Source organism: Cavia porcellus, unplaced genomic scaffold (assembly GCF_034190915.1).
Source record: "Cavia porcellus strain 051 isolate PalLab524CR breed Dunkin Hartley unplaced genomic scaffold, mCavPor4.1 scaffold_19, whole genome shotgun sequence".
In the NCBI taxonomy this organism is placed as follows: domain Eukaryota; kingdom Metazoa; phylum Chordata; class Mammalia; order Rodentia; family Caviidae; genus Cavia; species Cavia porcellus.
In genome coordinates this window covers 38,197,752-38,215,798 of record NW_026947502.1, presented here as the reverse complement: position 1 = coordinate 38,215,798, position 18,047 = coordinate 38,197,752, and the positions used below count along the sequence as shown (strand labels likewise).

At 40.6% G+C, this 18,047-nt stretch overlaps 1 protein-coding gene across 4 annotated transcripts in view; it reads left to right on the top strand.

The window, feature by feature from the left end:
* Positions 1–18,047, top strand: part of Sema6a (semaphorin 6A) — a 120,874-nt gene that overhangs the window by 29,563 nt on the left and 73,264 nt on the right. The gene's annotated exons all lie outside the window — the stretch shown is intronic.

Genomic DNA, 18,047 nt, shown 5'->3' with positions numbered 1-18,047 from the left:
AATGTGATTCCTGAAAGCTAATAAAATAGGTTGAGGTAAAGACCAGTGGTGTTAATTTGCATCTGCTAGGATTTTCATTGTGCAGAATTCACTGGACACACTGATCATCAGCAATTTGTGTCCTGTGTAATCGTGGGCCAGCAGGTGATGCAGCTGTCTCTGTGTTCTCTCTGCACTCCACTGTATGTACCCTTCAGCACTGACCCTCATGAATGTTATCAAGCTTCTGCAGCCTGAGAAAGACGCCATCCAGACTTGACTTTTGCCCCAAATAGTATCAAACACAGCAGAACAATCTCCTTTGTAAATCATTTATGTATTATCATGACTGAATTTTATTGTCTTGGGATAATTCGATAGCTTTGACATCAGTTCAGTGTTGCTAGTAGAAAATATTATGCAAGACTTTTTCCTGTCTGCTTTCAGCCATGTGGAAATACACTGTCATCTAAGTGCCAGAAGATCAGAAGTAGAAGCTGCTGGCAGGTACTGGTGCCAGTCAGTGGAGAATAAACTGCCAAGGAAGACCCTGGAGTGAAAAATGATAGTTTAGGCCAATTTCTTTTCTTTCTCCTTTGCTCTTGAATGAGGTCCCTAACACTTGCATACACACAACATCAGTCTATATGAAATATGAGTGTGCCTTCTAACAAGCAAACAGGAAATCTTGGGGCAACTCTCTATCCCCCTTATCTTGCCAAGTTCATACACACCCCTTTGTCATGTCCTGAGATGTGGAAACCATAGAGGAAATCAAACAGCAAAGAGCCAGGCAGGCCCTCCCAGAAGGGATATGTAAAATGGAAGGTGAAGTGACATATCAGGGAAGCTTTTGCAGTGTCCTAAGGCAAGAGCTCATGCAGGGAGGGGTGCCTGCGAGCAAGGAAACACCACTCAGCATCATGGCTAGAAAGAGCCTTCTGTGATGACCAGATTTGGTTTGACTTGCAAGTACTGTAATATTTTCTCATCTATGTTTGGTTAAAATGGATATCTGAAATGATTTTGAATCAAAAGCATGAAACTGGGTAATTTTCCTGCTAAAAAAAGAGGTATTTTTTAGTGTCACAATAAATGCATGCCTTGAAAACAATGACTATTTGAGTCCTATCTCATTATCTGAAGAAAAGAGACTGAGTATATAAAGAGTTACCTTTTATATAACCAAGAAGTTACAGAGTCAGAAAAGGAGTTTTATTAAGGTTGCACAGTGTAGTACAGGAAAAGGAACAAGATAAAATGAACTTGGAAAGGAAAACAAACAGAAAAAACAGTGCAATCAGAACACTAGCCAATCAGGTATGATAGCACACGCCCATGATCTCAGGCCTCTGCGTGGTTAAAGCAGGTGGATTGTAAGTTAAAGGCCAGCCTGGATGAGGCTAGCTTGTAGCATAATGAAACCTTGCCTCAAAAATCACCATCACCATCAAAAACAACACTTCCTCAGCAACGTCAAAATTAACCAGACAAGGCAATACAATGCATTCTATGTCTAGTGACAGTAGAAGATACATCAGGAAGAACTATGAACATGGACCAATGGCCTAAATAATCAAACTTTTAGATAAGAAATGTTATTTTTTATTTAATTTTTCAGGTTATTTAAGATACTTCATATTTAGTTATTATCTGCCTTTAACAAGATCAGAAAGAAAAATAATTTAACCTGACTATCTACCACTGATGGAAATGTTGTGAACCATTCTTCTAGTGGTGAAATCAAGTTATTGAAAGAGTTCCATCAGTTTTTCAATATAATTTTGTGTGATTGAAGTGGAATTAATCAGGCAAAAATTAAAGGCTGCACATGTCCATGCTGGGGGAATTATAAATATGTATTTCAAGGAAAGCAGAGTCACCCTGCAAGAATACTGGAAGCCTTTGTGTAAAGATCAGCTGAGGAGCCTGGTAGCAGTTATACACACCCTCCAGCAGAGCTGCAACAGCGAGACCATTCTCGCAAGTCATGACTCTAATCAGTGATTTGTTTTGTCCTCATTGCAAAGCAGGGCAACAACTTTCATAGTATGGCACATTACGTGCACACTTCAAAGTCTACAGAGTTTCAGCTACCTTATAATTAGGAATATGTGACACGTTTTAGGGAGAAAACTGCAAGACAAAAGCAACAAAAACACTACAAAAGCAAACCACTATTGTCCTCAGCTTTAGGAGGGAGGACTGCATGCAGTATGATGCCTGCCCAGATAATCACAGCCAAAACCTGGTTGTAAAAACTTGTGCTGGAGGAAAAAATGATGCTTGATGGAACTTCCAGAAGTGGGGGTTTGGGTTGTGGATAGGATAGGATAGGATAGGATAGGATAGGATAGGATAGGATAGGATAGGAGTTTAGAGATCTTGCGCATAATAGAGAAAATTTGCTTGATTGCAGAACACATGACAAATAATATCTCCTTAACTGCAGTGAATAACTTTCATTGAAAAATATGGTCAACTATAGGAATGAACCAATAACAAAAAGATATTATTTAAATAAATATACAAAGGTCAAAAAATAAAATTCTGCAAAATATATCTACAACACCATGGTAATGGAGTGTCTCTAAAGGGGGTGTCTGGAATTATTATAGGGAACAGTGGCAAAAGGATTGGGTAGTACCCAAGTTGGACTTCAGCTTGGTCTCTGATTTCTTTATGTCATAAGAAAGTCGCCATGCTTTATGTGTGTAGTTTAAGTATTTAAAAAGCAGCCACTAAAATTATTCAGACATATAGTCAAATGAAGTAGCAGATAAAAATATTACCAGTTATCTTTAAAAGTAATTCATAGCTAACAACACTAACTGAAGTTCTGATCATCAACCAGAATGGAGCTGTCCCCAAAACACAGGTAAATGATGGTGCTAGAAAAAGCTCTGGACAACATGGAATGTAAAGGCCCGAAGCAGTGGTGTGAACCTATGATAGGCAAAGGTGTTATTAAGAATTCTTTAGCATAAGAAATGCTAATGTGTGAATCAGTTTTTCTGAACCAAATTCTCAGTATTTAGGTTTAGTTGCAGTGTTGGCATTTTGGATAAATAAATCTGATTGGGGTTGAGTGTGGTGACTCCTACAGGTTCACCATCACTGCCCTGAAGTAATTTGTTAGCCTCCTAACTTAGGTGGTGGCTCCATGGTATATGAGTTGGACATCTCAGGACACTAAATGGCTTTACATGTTAGATATCCAAGTTAGTATTTCAGGATATCTGTGATCATCAGAAAAAGAAAAATAATTATTAAAATGTCTAGTGACAAATTATTTTGAGTAAATCAAAATACTTCTAAAAGATTAAAAAAAAAACAAAACCTGTTACTATTCTGTGAAAAACCCTCAAACCATCAAGCTCATCTAGGCAGGTAAGAGACATATTACTCATGCATAAAGGCAGCAGAATATAGCTCATACAAAGCATTTGATCCAAGTGTTATTTTGTCATTTTGTTTGTATTTTAGCACTGGGCATTGAACTCAGGGCTTCCTCACTGAGCTACATTCCCAACCTTATTTATGTATTTATTTATTTAGATTTTGAAACGGGACCTTACTAAGTCACTAAATTTCCCAGTCTTGGCTTGGTGGTGCTTCTTGCCCAGACTCCCAGAGTGCTGGTGTGACAAGTGTGTGCCACCGTACCGAGCTTTGGCCCAAGCTTTAACAAAGATAATGCTGGTTGGCCTGTGTGTCTTGCCTGCATTTATCTTCTATATCCTTACTCATAAAACTTTGTGGATTTTCCCTGTGTCTTTCCTATTACTGTGGTTCTCTTTCTTTCTAAAACTGTTTAAATTCCTGAGATGAAAATACTACTGCTCCTTTTAATAGCAATAAGCATAACAACCAACATTTATTTAATACTTGGCATTTGTTTACTTCATCTTGGCAGCAATCCTAAAGGCATAAGTTACTATTATTTATTGAAGAGAATTTGAGGATTGAAGAATTTTTTTTTCCTAGATCACAAAACTAGAAATTGCCAATGCTAGGCAATCAGACTTAAATCAGACTGATGCCAAATCCCAGATCTGGTCTCCAGGGAGTCGTCACACCATCAGATACCCAGTGACATGGAATCACCAGATCATCCTCCCCAACATGCATCCAGAACTTGTTTGTTTATGAAGTATCTGTGTGTATTTGCAAGTCACTTAACCTCTGGAAGAATGGCTTTCTTTTCCACAGACTGAGGTGCAGGACTACATGGTCTCTAAACCCTCCTGCATGTAACCTTTCTGTGACTGTATTGACTATCAGCACCCTACTCCCCAGTATTCCTGTATGCTGTAGTTTCCTGCCATCGAGCCGTGTGTGTGCACGTGCACTATGTCTGTGTGTGACAGCTGCAGTTGCTCACCTTCCAGCTGCTGCTGAAGCTGCTGCTCGCCCAGGTGGGTGCTGCAGACGCTGAGCTGCTCTTACTGTAGATGCGATTTTAAAGAACGCCTATTCTTTCTGTTCATGCGTGCTAGCACATTGTCCATCTTGCCTTTCCTAATAGCCCATGAGTCTTGAACTTGGTTGGAACCAGCAAACTACTGCTTTTGTAAAGCACAAAGGAACACCAGTTTGGGTGTTTTTTTTTTTTTTTTAATCACACAAGAACTGAATAAAAAGCTCTCCGGCCATTCAGAGGCTGCGTGCATTGTGCGGCTGCTCCTTGACTGCCGAGAACTAGCCCTGTGGACAATGCAGTACCTGAAGGAGACGCAGCACAGCGAGCTATTCAGGACTTGCGGGGCCTGGGATCTTTGCCAGGGTACTCTGTGGAAGATGGGGGCCTTTTTCTGTCGGTCAGAGCCTGATAAGCATATTGCAGTTTGGTGGTGTGGTGGTTTCTGTTCGCCTGCCAGCATTGGTTTCACAATTTTATTACAATGATGTCTTCCCAGCACGCTGGTACTCAGTGCGTTTTTTTCCTGTTTTGGTCCCACCTCTGTGAAATGCACAGTGAGACTTTGATCGGTCGTAGTACACTCATTCGTAGTTAGCAATGCATCATCATGGGTCCTGAGTTCCCATGACTCTGGCTCCCCAGGACAATGTCTCTTTCTTCACCAAGCTGATGGTAAATATCTGGTCAGCCTCATCTATTTAAAACCAGCCAAGCAAGAATCCTAGTGCTGGGAGAGGATTCTTTATTTGTAAGTAAACAGTGGACTCTGCTCTTCCTAACTAAAATTAAATTCCGATCACTCTTAAAATAATACCAAAGGCCTAATTCACTTCCAGCACCGGGGTAGTGATGGCTGCTATTTCACCTCTGTGGTTTTGTAATTGATGATTCCTGTGCAAAGAAAATCAGATTTTCTGACAAGTACAGCTGGTAAACCAAAAGCCAGGTGGGCATCTTAATCTGAAATCATTTCTTTCTGGGTAAATAAGCTTGAGTTGATTGAATTATTTGGGATTGGTGTTTAACTGTGTTTAGTTTTTTAATGCTTAAAAACTGATGCCTGGCAGTTGACACATTCTGATGATTCCAGCTACTGGTGAGACTGAGGTGGGAGAATCACTTACACTCGTGTGTTCAACAGTAGCTTGGACAACATAGACCCCAGGCTGAACCTCAGGCTAGACAGTTGGACCCCATCTGGTGGGGGGGAGACCTTAACAATGATGCTGCTGTGGGCAGCTGGACATTGGGCTGAGGATGTGGTTCAGCGGTAGAGCACTTGCCTGGCATGGTGAGGCCCTGGGTTCAATCCCAAGCACAAGTAATAATAGGAAAATAAAAGCAAATAAGTAAAACTGGACCTTCGCTCAATATTTCCTGCCTCCCGTGAGCTCAGCCTTAGCCCCATTTTTAGGGTGTGTCAGAACCCCCAGAGTGAATGGCACTCAGGGTTGCGGTGGTGCTTTCTGGCTCCCCTTGAGTCTCAGCTATGGCTCATTATCTCCCTAAAGTGGACTTCAGCCTTGCTTCCCTCAGTGCACATTCCTGTCTACTGTCTGAACCATCATCAGCCTCACTGCTCTGTTTATCATCAGGTTCAAAGTCAGTGTAGCTGTGGCAGAATCTTGGTCACTGTTGCTAATGGCTCGTAATCCAGAGATCACGTGACTTTCAAGAAGCTCCTGCAGCTCGTTCATCCATGCTCACAAGAAGCTCTTGATGTTGCCGGGTGTCCTGCCCATCCCTGCAGTTTCTGTTCTTCTCCACCCGAGTCTGTGCTGTCCTCTCCTGATCTGCTGCAGAGCCGGCTTGGTGTCTAGGTAGGATTTGCAGTTCTGCGTGTTGCTCTCTGCCTGGCTCGCTGGTACCTCAGCAGGTTAAAGACATTCTTGGTTGTTCTAATTTTAGTTTCCCCATTACAATTATCCCTGTTACCCCACTTCCTCCTGTCCTGTTGAGTTTCTGGCTGTGTGCACCCCTCCTATGAGCTGGCAGCAGGGTCTCAAGGCTTCTCTCTCTCCTTCTTTCCCTTAGGTCACCTTAGTCATTGCTCCCAAAGGAAGTCTGTCATTGTGTATAAAAAGATGTGTATTTATATTATGCTGAATGCTTTTCTACCCCAGGCTGAGTGGCTTGATTTTCATGTATACAGGAGGGAATAAACATCCTTTCTTATATTTCAATTAGCAGCAAATTTAAAATTTGAATTTTTTCAGTTGTACTTTACTAGTTATTTCTCTGATTCAGTTTCTATAGTCCTTCTAGAAGAAAAGTGGAAAACCTTCCCATTTTTAGTCATAAACTCAATAACTGTGCTAAGTACTGGCTGTCCAGTAGTAGATTTAAAAAAGTGTGCTGGGCAAGGTGGAGCATGCCTGTTATCCCAGCACTCAGGTGACAGAGGCAGGAGGATCTCTGTGAGTTAAGAGACCAGCCAGGGTTAGAAAGTGAGCTCAAGGCGAACCTTAACTGTATATTGAGGCCCTGCCTCAAAAAGAAAAAAAAAAATATATACGATGTGAGGTTTCCTGACTCAAGACCTAGGGGAACAAACACGAATTCGGCCAATGAGTGTGCACGTGTACTGACCACCTTCACTGGTGTCACCAATGAAGCATTAAAAAGAATTGTGTTCAAGAGAAGAACTGAGCAGGTAACCTGTGAATTCAGGAGGTGGCGTTGGGTATGGAGGGCTGCGAGGGAAACCAGCTCCAGGAGGAAAAGGGCTCTGGGTGTTTGAGGACACAAGACAGTCATCTGGGAGGTGGTGGAAGAGGGCACATGGGCTGTCCAGGCCAAATGTCAGGGCCACGGGTCTCCTAGGAAACCTGTGTCCCTCTAAGTGCACTGGAAGCAGCAGCAAGACCTGACTTACACTTCCCCAAGTGAAACTCACCAGACCAAAACTGTGGCGGCAAAGAAGTGCGTTAAATTTAGGAACAATCCACAAAACTTGCTGGGGAGAAGCCATTGGGTCAGTAGATGGTCTCTGATGACCTTTTGAAAGCGGATATGGTGAAGTCCCAAGAGGAAGGTGAATGAGCGCCTAGGAGGCCAGTGCATGTCGTACCCACCCTCGAAGATTCTGAGTAAGGAAGGAAGGGACTTAGCTTTCTATGACAGGAAGACAGGCTTGTTTATAGGAATATCAGCAAACCAGCATGAGTCCGCCAGCACCTGGGAAAGGATGGGTAGCCTCTGGGGGAGGCTGGGGTGTAGAGCAAGGTGAGGGGCCAGCACAGGTGGGAGTGAGGTGGTGGAGTGGGATGAGCAGGTGGAGAGGTGAGCCTTTGTTCTGTGCCCTGGTAGGAGTGTGACCTCTGCTAGAGAAAGAAAGGCTTTGAAGGGAGTGTGGGGTTAGACTCCTCACTGCCTCGGGGTGCCGGAGAAGGACAGCCTTCTAGCGGGAGAGGGGACCAAGGAGCCCTAAGGAGCCCTTAGCAGCTTTGGTAAGTCTGTTTGGCGGCCCTCCCTACCTCCTCTGTACCATTTTCCTGCGGCACAGCTACTTGGCTCCAGAGAAAAAAGTGCTGATATGTTTTGGAATGATTTTCAGTAACAAGGGCTTTCTAAATAACTTGCAACTTAACGAGGAAATCATTCACCCAGAGTACCCTTCCCCCAAGTATTCCAGTTAGTCAAAGTTTTACTGAAACATGTCAGCCCTGAAAAATGCAGAAGGCAGCTAAGTAGGTCCGACTAAAATGGCATAAGAAATTCCACATCTGCACACAGAGCAACAGCTCGGGTCTCTTCGGCTGCCAGCCGTTTCAAACCTGCTTTGACAATACACAGGAGCCCCTGGTAAGAAAGGAGAAAACAAAGGAGGTCTATAGCAGAGTAGAAAGGAAGCCCTTTCTGAAGGGCTCAGGGCACACATGCATATTGATGTGTACAGAACAGTTTGAAATGTTGATTTAGAAATTAATCGGTAGCCTTGGATAGTTTGAATTAATAGCCACCCAGTCCTCTGCAGCCACAACATATCCAAATAGGTGTGTTAGATTTCTTTTCTAACAACTGTCAGAATCCAGACATGCACAGAGCCACGATAAGGTGTATTTGTGAGCAGTTAGCAGAGGGTGGGGAGGAACCTGATCCTGCGCTTTGTAAATTATGAACTGTTTACACCTGTCATCTCTGTCTGGGTCCTTGTTAATGATACTTTAACAAATGGCTCATGTGTGACAAAACGCTAAGAGCCAGAGCATCCAAAGCAAAAGCATTGCTACTGATGTTCCTTGGAACTCAACAGGAAAACTAACAAAGCGCTGTGACATACATGAAGTATTTTGCCACCAGGTTTTGGGTTTTGAGAAAAGTGGCTTGGAACTGTCTCCAGGTGAGTAGCAGGAGCTGCCCATGCAGTTTGTGTTATCCAGGGGGATGCAGATGTCTGAGCAAGTAACCCGCCATCTCATGATGTCCCGGAACTGGAAAGAACCAATCAGAAAAGGGCAATATTTACCACTTCCTATTAGAAACAGTGACTTATACTCACCCGGTTCACAACACTCTGTGAAGAATTGTGGTTTTAAACTTTGTTCATCTTTTCTCTGCTTGGTCCTCCCCATTCTTACTTTCAACCTCTAGTGCAGTGCCTTGTGTAAATGAATTGACATTTCTTGAATGTTTAATAAACTCATGATTAGGGAAATGTCTAGGATTAGAGATAAGGTAGTAGTTAAGAAGGGCATTGGAGTCAAGTTGCCCAGGGTTCAAACCCCTGTTCCCCCATTTTTGAGTTAGTTTATGACCTTGGAAGTCCGCTCATCTGTAAAATGGGGCTAATTATAGCATGTATCCAACGCGCTTTGAAGCTTAAATGAGTCATTAAACATCAACAGATAGATCTGAGTCCAACACATGGTAAACACTTACTAAATATTATTTTGCAAAAACAAATTTCTCCCAGGCAGACAGAGATCATCTCAAAATATACTACCTAAAATCAAGGCAAGCAGATATTTTTGGTCACTGACTAATACACGTGATACAACGTCTGCATTTCAGTAATATGTTTTTAAAGTTAAAAGCTTTAGATAAATAGATTTATCTCTCAGAGTCCGAAGGACTTTAAATAAAATTGTATGCATTTTTATTTTTCAAAATAACCTCAAGATCTAGTATGAATGTTTTAAAAAATAAACTTTCTAAAGTTTTGTTTTTCTTTAGGAAGAAAAATCCTTACCAGATTCTGTTTCCTTTGGGAAACAAATTCACACTGGGTTGCCAAATTTCAATTTTGATACAGTATGGAATGGCTGAGTTACAATTTTTTTAACCTTCCACAGAATACATAGACTTCTAATGGGAACACAGGAATGAATATCTTTTCAACTGCTTGAAAATAAAATCTATTTAACTAGAAGAAAAGTACATATTAAAAATATTAAGACAGTATATAATATGGGTATCTATATAACTATGACAATGGCTTTGTCAGTTACCCAATGTATAGATATTCTAATGTCATTCATCAGTTATTGGAAACAATAGTGACTTTTGTCCTAGAATGAAAGTAATGTGAACAGTGGTCATTATAGAAAGATATTTAAGATTTACATCATTCAGTTCAAATGAGTGTACCTGCATCCATATTGAATATAGCACCTTTCTGATTGGGAAAATAAAGTAGTTCCAAAACCAGAAAGAAATGGTGATTTAAAGTAGCTTATTTGGGTTGGGGAGTTAGCTCAGTGGCATAAGCGCCTGCCTTGAAAGCACGCAGCCATGAGTTCGTATCCCTGTACCAAAATAAAATAAAATAGCTTATTTAATGCCCAGCATTAGACTATAAAACAACGCTCTTGTAACTGTGTCCCAAGACTCAGCTATTTCAAATAACTCTTTGAAATACAAAATACTTGGTTAATCACTACCCACACTGAGCAGATTCTTTTCTTATACTGGCTCAACTCCTTTCTGGTTTTGTTCTTGTTTTGTTTTAGTGCCTGAGGTTAATAACACCCTTAGAGATTTGTCTAAACGTTCACCCTGAACCTTCAGAGTCATGGCTGATCATTATGCCAGTTTCACAACCAGAATCCATTAGTTAATTTAACGTAGTCAGAGAAAGGCTCATTTGTCTCTTTCAGTGATTCACAGTCAAAGCGACACAGGGTCAGGCATTATCTGGTGGAGGAAGATAGTGACATTAAAGTCCCTTGGTGCAGCCTTCACAGCAGAATGGATGATTAGCAGGCTGGATATAATTATAGAGCCACAGCAGTCCCCACAATACACTGGCTATCTGCCTGGTACAAAAGCTTAGATCCCTAATTTGTTGTGGCTGGAATATCTATGCAGTAGCCATGTATTTTTGTATATCATCAATCACAAGTTAGATAGGCAACTGCTGCTGTTTGTGTTTCAGAAGTGTGGTGACTGTTGAGCTTCTGCCTCATTGTCAGACTGGAAGACTGGATGAAGGCTGCGGAGAGGCTTTTAGTGGCAGAAGGATGACACTTATGCTGGGGTCCTAGCCCAGGCTCATTAGCTGAGTGGATATTTGAGCCTCCTCAGTTTCAATACATGCAAAGTCATCTGTTTCATTAAGTTAATTTACCTGTGCTGGCTTTCCTGATATCAACTGCTTCTGCTGTATCAGTTTAATGTGACAAATGCAAATGAGGATGGGGTTGGATGGGAGGTGTCAGTCAGCGAGGTACTGACACGTTAGTCTTAGTACTTCCCTGCCTGGAGCATGTCCAGAAACCCCATTGTATTCGTAAGGGAGCAACATAGCAGGATGTTTACCAAGGCTGGTTAATCACTCAGTTTCAAAGGATGAAGCTGGGAAAATAAAAATTAAAAATAAAAATTGTGTACTCTGTTAATTACTTAAGAATATTATCCAGTTGTTAAGGAAATGAAGAAATGAAACACAAGCAAAAGAAAGGCCCCCCATCTGGTGAGGGAATGTTTAACTCTAGTGATCCTGGAGAGAGGAAATTGTATCTACTACTTAAATCCTGTTGAAAAGTTGTTAATTGAAAAGAAAGCTTATTGTTTCCTTTCCTGTTTTTGGTTCTCTAAATTCAATCTTTGTTCCTTTAATGAGTGTATGCATTGAGCTTTTAAGACTTGAGCTGCTATTAAATTAATGACTGAGCTGGACTTTGGTCTGGTTAGATTGATTGAGAACAGTTTTGTAGGTTAACACAATCCTATCTAAGTTTGTCCTCACAGGGTTGACTTGGCTGAAAGTCATTCTTGAGTGTCACCTCGAGCTGTTGACTCTGATTGCCTAAGACAATTAATAAGACTTTACTACAGTCAAGTTGTTTGACAATAAATAAATCCTCATTGAATCACACACACGCATACACAAAGGCATTTATGTAAATTTGAGGGTGTCTATACACTTTACCCACCCTTTTTTCCTACCACATCGTGCTCAGGAGAAGGACAGATAATTTCTACCTCAGTCTTCTTTATACTTTCACCTTTTCAACATCTATTGGAATAAAAGATCACTTTCTGAATGTGTTTCTGTGAGAAATACTTTCCAACATGCAGGAAAAAAAGTCCCATGTTTTTTTTTTTTTGTTTGTTTTTTGTTTTTTTTTTTTTTGCATTGAACCATTAGAAATAAAGTTTATTTATTTAGTAAGTCCAAATTCATTGGTTTAATTTGGCAGTAACTGCCTTTTGGTCGTGTTCAATTTTCCTTATCCAAGACTTCAGAGGCTTCATCTCCATTTTTAAATGCAGAAATACTCAATTTTTCTCATAGTTCAGATGACTAATATTTAATGTCAGGTAATGAATTACCCTCTGTTTGAATTGATACTTTGCTGGTAGGAGCTTTAAGTAACAGTTTAAACTTCATTGTCGGGAGTAGATAAAATAAATACCATCATCTTTTCACACCCAGGGGATTCTGGACCAGCTATATCTTTCTCGGTTCTTATTTCATTGTCCATATAATTGAATAAGGTATCTACTCTAATGCAATATTAGGGTCACAGATTTAATAATACAGAACTTGGGGAATACGAAATTTACTTTTCTCAAGATAACAATCTTTTTCTTGTGGTAGGCACTGTATGCACTTAAGCTGCCGCCCTCAGCAATGTAACTAGGTCAGGGATTTCATAGAAGGTGGAAGTATTGTGTTACTGTAAGAATACCAGCATCCTACATTTCATGTATATTTCAAGAGCCTGTGTTTTAGTAGAAAGGCAACCTCTGCATGTCAGTCTCATGTGTGTTACCTGAGTGTGTATTTATATCTAACAGGGCCTCTGAATCCAGTTAGCACTGAGCTCTTGTAACATGACTGGTTCAGGGACACCAGGCCATAATGAAGTGAGGTGAGTAGGTAAATCTAAGCCTTCCTAAAAAAATTAAACATATAATGTGTGGAATTGTTTATAGTCTATGCGATGTGTACTTTCCTTTGTACTTTATTAGCACGTCTGTCTCCCCTATAAAGTATCAGTCCTCTGAGGACATTGATCATGTATTGGATTATTCATTGACTAATCTTTCACCCATCAGGCATGTGTTAACCTCTGCCAGGTTCACTGTGTAGTGGCAAGGATAGATTAGCAAACAAATAATGCCAGTTTGATTGCTATGATTGAAATTTTCAGTTTCTATGGAAGAAAGGAGCGAGACATTCATGATTAACTGTTGTGAGAATCTGGAGAACTCACAGGGGAGGTGGGATTTGGAGAGGGTCTTGGTGAAATCATTGGGGGGGGGCGGAATCCTAAATTCTGGCAGAAGGAAAAGTAGTGTAAGATACAACACTGAATGGACAAAAGAAAAGGAAGTGGAGGAAGATCAAAGAGTCAGCCTTCCAGACCTGTCACTCACTCAGCCAATTCAGCCGAATTGTGAGAAATTCTCAACATCTTGTGGCTGGTGGCAGTTCATTGAAATCTGGTTTACTTAGCAATGGACAGCAGGCAGGAAAGCCAAGGCATTAGGGCAGGGCAGCCTGCCAGACTGTGGGCTGGGAAGGTGCTGGGAGGCTCTCAAGTGCCACTTCCTGGTCCAGTTCTAGCCCGTCAGCTGTCCCTCATTTTTGTGCTGGCCACAGTGCCTCAGTAGTGCGTTTGCTCAAAAATGTAGACAATACACGCTCAGTGTAAATGGCTGAGCATAAACACAAAAGACTTTCCCAGGAGGGATTTGTAGTGTAGTTGGGAAGAGATAGCTATGAGCCAAGAAAATGATGACTAACACCAGTGACTGTAGCCTGTTCCTCTTTTTTACATTGGCATGGCACTGAAAAACACATTTTAAAAATGCAACCCTTTTTCCGCTCAAAGGAATACATTAAGTTTCCAAGAAACGTTGCACCAAAATACAGTTATCAGTTTCTCAAAGTAGTAACAAAATATGTTCAGTTTCAACACAAGACTCAGAAGGCTGTGCTTGGGAAGTTCTGGGAATTAGGAGATTGAGAATCTACTGAAGTCATGTTTTCAGAAGGCAAGTGACAGAGAAGAGATACAGGAAACACCTATGCAAAATTCATAATGCTGAAGAATAAGACCCTTCCCAAATTTTAACTCCTACTACAAGCACACTGAAAGATAATTTAAGTATATACTTACTAAACAATATTTTAGTGTCTGAGAGATTTTCATCCTAACAATAACTATGTGAAAAGAAAGCATCATTGCCTTTAAGTGTAAAGCAATTAAGAAGCCTTGAGCTCACAGAGATTCAAAAACAATGATGGGGCCACTTGGCCACTAATGGACAGAACTGGACAACAGTGTGCTAGACAAGGGAACTCTTTCTTTCCCTGTGGAATACTAGTGCCAGTAACATGCTTAGTACAGAGCAAGTACTCAACCAATATTTTCTTAAACAACTCAGAATTCAAGTTGTGTGTTTACAAAGCAATCGAGTTCTAGTTAATCACAGAAATGATAAATGTTCATATCTCCTCCTGGATAAAGAACTGTCAAGATAGGCAAGTGAGCAGGCACTCAGCTGGAATGCATGACAAATTGACAGCAGTAAAAGCAAACAATAAAGATAAATAGTTTAGAGTATTGCCTAGGCTTTACTCACTATTTTCTCCTTGTAGTAGTAGGAAACTTTTCCCTGTCATTAAAATAATAGCTAAGGCAACATATAAGTTATATACACACAAAGGAATAATTTCCGGAAATTGTGTTTGAGTATATGTATAACCATGGAGTCACACACACATTCTATAGAAGGTTAGTAGCCTGTGAAAATAAATTGGCATGTTGAGGGATGTCTTTAACCCTAACTGTAGCATTTTCTGGTGGAAACTCTGTAATTACTGTTAGGATTTTGGTGGTGACTGTTCCAGATTTTTTTAAAAGCTTGACAGCTGCCCTCTTGATATTTATGTGCTTCTTTCCAGGAGCCCAAGATTCACAACTCTAGGCTTGTAATGAGAAAACGAATACAATACAAATAGCATGAAAAAGACTATGAATTGGGTATCACCAGAGAGACAAATCACATATTCTATGCTGCCTTAATTGGAAAACAGTTCTTTCTGGGTTTTTTTTTTTTCCCTTCAGCTGAGATAATTAAGTCTAGGCTGACACTGGTGACCAGCTACTGATGATATATAGGCAGTTACTAACAATGCACCAATCAGTAATCAAAATTTATATCTCCCAGGTTACCAGGGCACAGTGGAAGAGAAAGCAGTTTTGATAAGGCTGGGAGATGGGTCTCCTAATGTGGTATTCAGGTGGTCCATATTCCACAGCATCTCAGTGGGTTAATTAGCTCTGCTTTATTTAAACTTCATCACAAAAGACAGCATATCTATTATCCATGTCTACATTAGAAATATTTTGCAAGCCCTGTGCTGGAAAACAAGTTTCTGCACGACGGTTTGTCATTTTTAATGGATTAAATTATATTTGTAAATGGATTGATGCGAGGGTAGGACGATACAAATAAATTTGGATATTTTTCAAGCAACTCTACCTAACTGGCACAAACATAAGTTTTTGGATCATGATTAATTGTCACTGGCTATGGCCAAGGCACTGAAGTGAGAGGGATTATGATTAGAATTTGAATTATCTTTTGTGTTGGAATCAGGAGTTCCCAAACAGATCTGCTCACCTAAAATCAACTGAAGATCAACTAAACTTTCCAAAGTCAGATGATAGCGCAGGTCAGTCAAGTCACTGGCTCTCTGGATGTAAGGCACAGGTATCCTCAATTACTGAAATTCTCGGCAATTTTGATGTGCAGGCGAGTTTTGGAAGCCCTGGCTTATACGTGGTTTATTGTATATTTTTGCATGTGGTTAAGGGCAGAGAAACATGAATTAGTGATGTGAAAAGAAAACAGCCACATTCTTGTGCGTACCACCTGCCTGTAGTATGTAGGGAATTGAAATTGAAATCAGAAATTACTTTCTCTCATCTCCCAGACAGACCTTAAATCCCAGGAGGACCATCAGGTGACACCCCCCACACACACTGGCTGAGAGAAAAGCACCTTCTTCGTGGTTGCAGTGGATGTAACTCCCTATCTGCTTCTTAGCATTTACCTAGGCACTTGTTAAATGGGTGAGTAAACAGAGGTGAAAAGCAGAGGCGGCCACCTGGAGCTCACCTCCCTGACCAAGGTGCTCAGATAGGATGAAAATGTTTTTCTGAATCATACCCCACATGATGAGCACCTTTCCACACTGTCCTTTTTGCTCTTTTATGCTCTTGCTTTCCAGTCATTGTGGGATACTCCAAGGAGAAAATCCTTGGGGAGTTGCTCACTGAACTTACAAAACACCTGAGATCCTTGGGGTATATTTCCCAAGTCAGATTTGCTGTTGCTTTGCCATAAGAGGTGAATGGGAAGAACGGATAGTCAAGCCAGACATCCTGGGGCCAGATGCCTACTGGAAAATAAACATCTGGCTAGAGAAAGGAAAAGTTTCTTCATACAGACTGAAACCGCATTGTGTTATATATTTTTGTATCTGGTTATGGGCAAAGCACCCCACCAAAGGGAAAAGTAGATGCAAAGGACATTTGCTTTGAGCTCATCTGATTTTTTGTATTTGACTTCATTGCACTCCGCCTTTCTGAACTTGCTACATTTTTATTTGAAAGCTAATAAATTTGACAGCCATTCATATGACACACAGGCAAGTTTATGGTGTACATAAACTGTCAGCCACCATGTATATCCATCTGTGTCACACATAAACTAGAGTTATCATTCCGGACAACCAGTGCTCATAAACTTCCCTTATCCCATCCTGCATTCCAGAATATTATATTGGCTAATCATACTGGAAAGAGTCAGAATCTCGGGAAAAATTGTGGGAATTGGGAGTATCAGTAGGCTTAAGTCCCAGGTTTGCCTCTGGAGACAAAGATTGTTTTAAATACCATTAATAATGAGCTTCATTTTGTTTAAAAAAAATGAAAGAAACACATGCATGAGAAGTTTTTAGAAAATCATAAAAGAGTACTACATAAAAAGTAGCACTCCCACATGTGACCTTTCATCCTCTTCCCTCAGAGACTGTTACTAGATCCTTACATGTTAGAACTGAAATACTGTTAACACAACACCTCTTAAAAATCATTCTTAGCTTGCATTTCAATTTTCATTAACAAAAATAGCACCTTTTAGAGTCACAATAAGACTCAATACCCTGAAATGTAACAATATTCAAAGCCATTTGGACCAAAATCCATACGTATTTAATAAGTACCTTCAATGTATATATGATGCCTAAACAAGCCATTTCTAATGAAAATTTACACTCACATTTTTCATTGTGTCCCTCTGCTGAGTAATTGATGAACCTAAATTTATGTTCCCTCTCTTTATTTCAGGGTTTTTTTTTTTTTTTTCAAAACAAAAGTGATCTCTTTCTTGCCCACCCTCATCTGTTTGAATAAACTCTTGAATAAACAGACTTGAAATCTGTTTTAAGTGCTGCATCTGGGTGATGGTACATCCTGGTAACAGGCCTATCTCTCATAGCTTCTCCAGATGGATTGGCACAGGATCTGATATTCCCCAAAGAAATAAAATACCCCCGAGTTGCATACGAAGAAGAGCTGCAGTGGTGTCTCATCTAAGCACATATGTGTTGAAGGATGCGAGATGGTCATGACAGAGTCGAGATCCCCACCCACATCTTGTCTGCAGAGGGGAAGCACTCACTCCCTGGCCCATTATGGGGTTGCGGGCTGCTTATACAGAGGAGCTCCAGAGCCCCTCAGGCTCCAGTCAGCAACATCTGTATATCTTCTTTCCAGCTGGCTGGCCCAGCTGCTCTAGTGTCAAGAGAAAGTTATGAGTCACTGGGAAGGGATTCCAGGCAAGAGTGAAGTTAAATCATCTCTTGGATCTGTTTGTCATTGGCAAATGAACCTTAGTAACAAGCCAGTGGTTGACATTCCTAGGAAGGCCACCCAATCAGAGGCTAACTTCATGTTCCAAACATTAGGGCATCTGAACTTAGTAGATGAAATGAAGTAGGGCTGTCTGGATGCTGGATATCTCCACCCCAAAAGACTTCTCTGATTATTGCTCATGATCCTAATTATATTATTGCCTTCATTCCCCTTGCAAATGTTTTTTTTTTTTTTTTTTTTTTTTTTTTTTGGCTGTAGTCTTGTGTCCTATACAAATGAAGTCAAGTTAGTAAGTGAAGGAATGT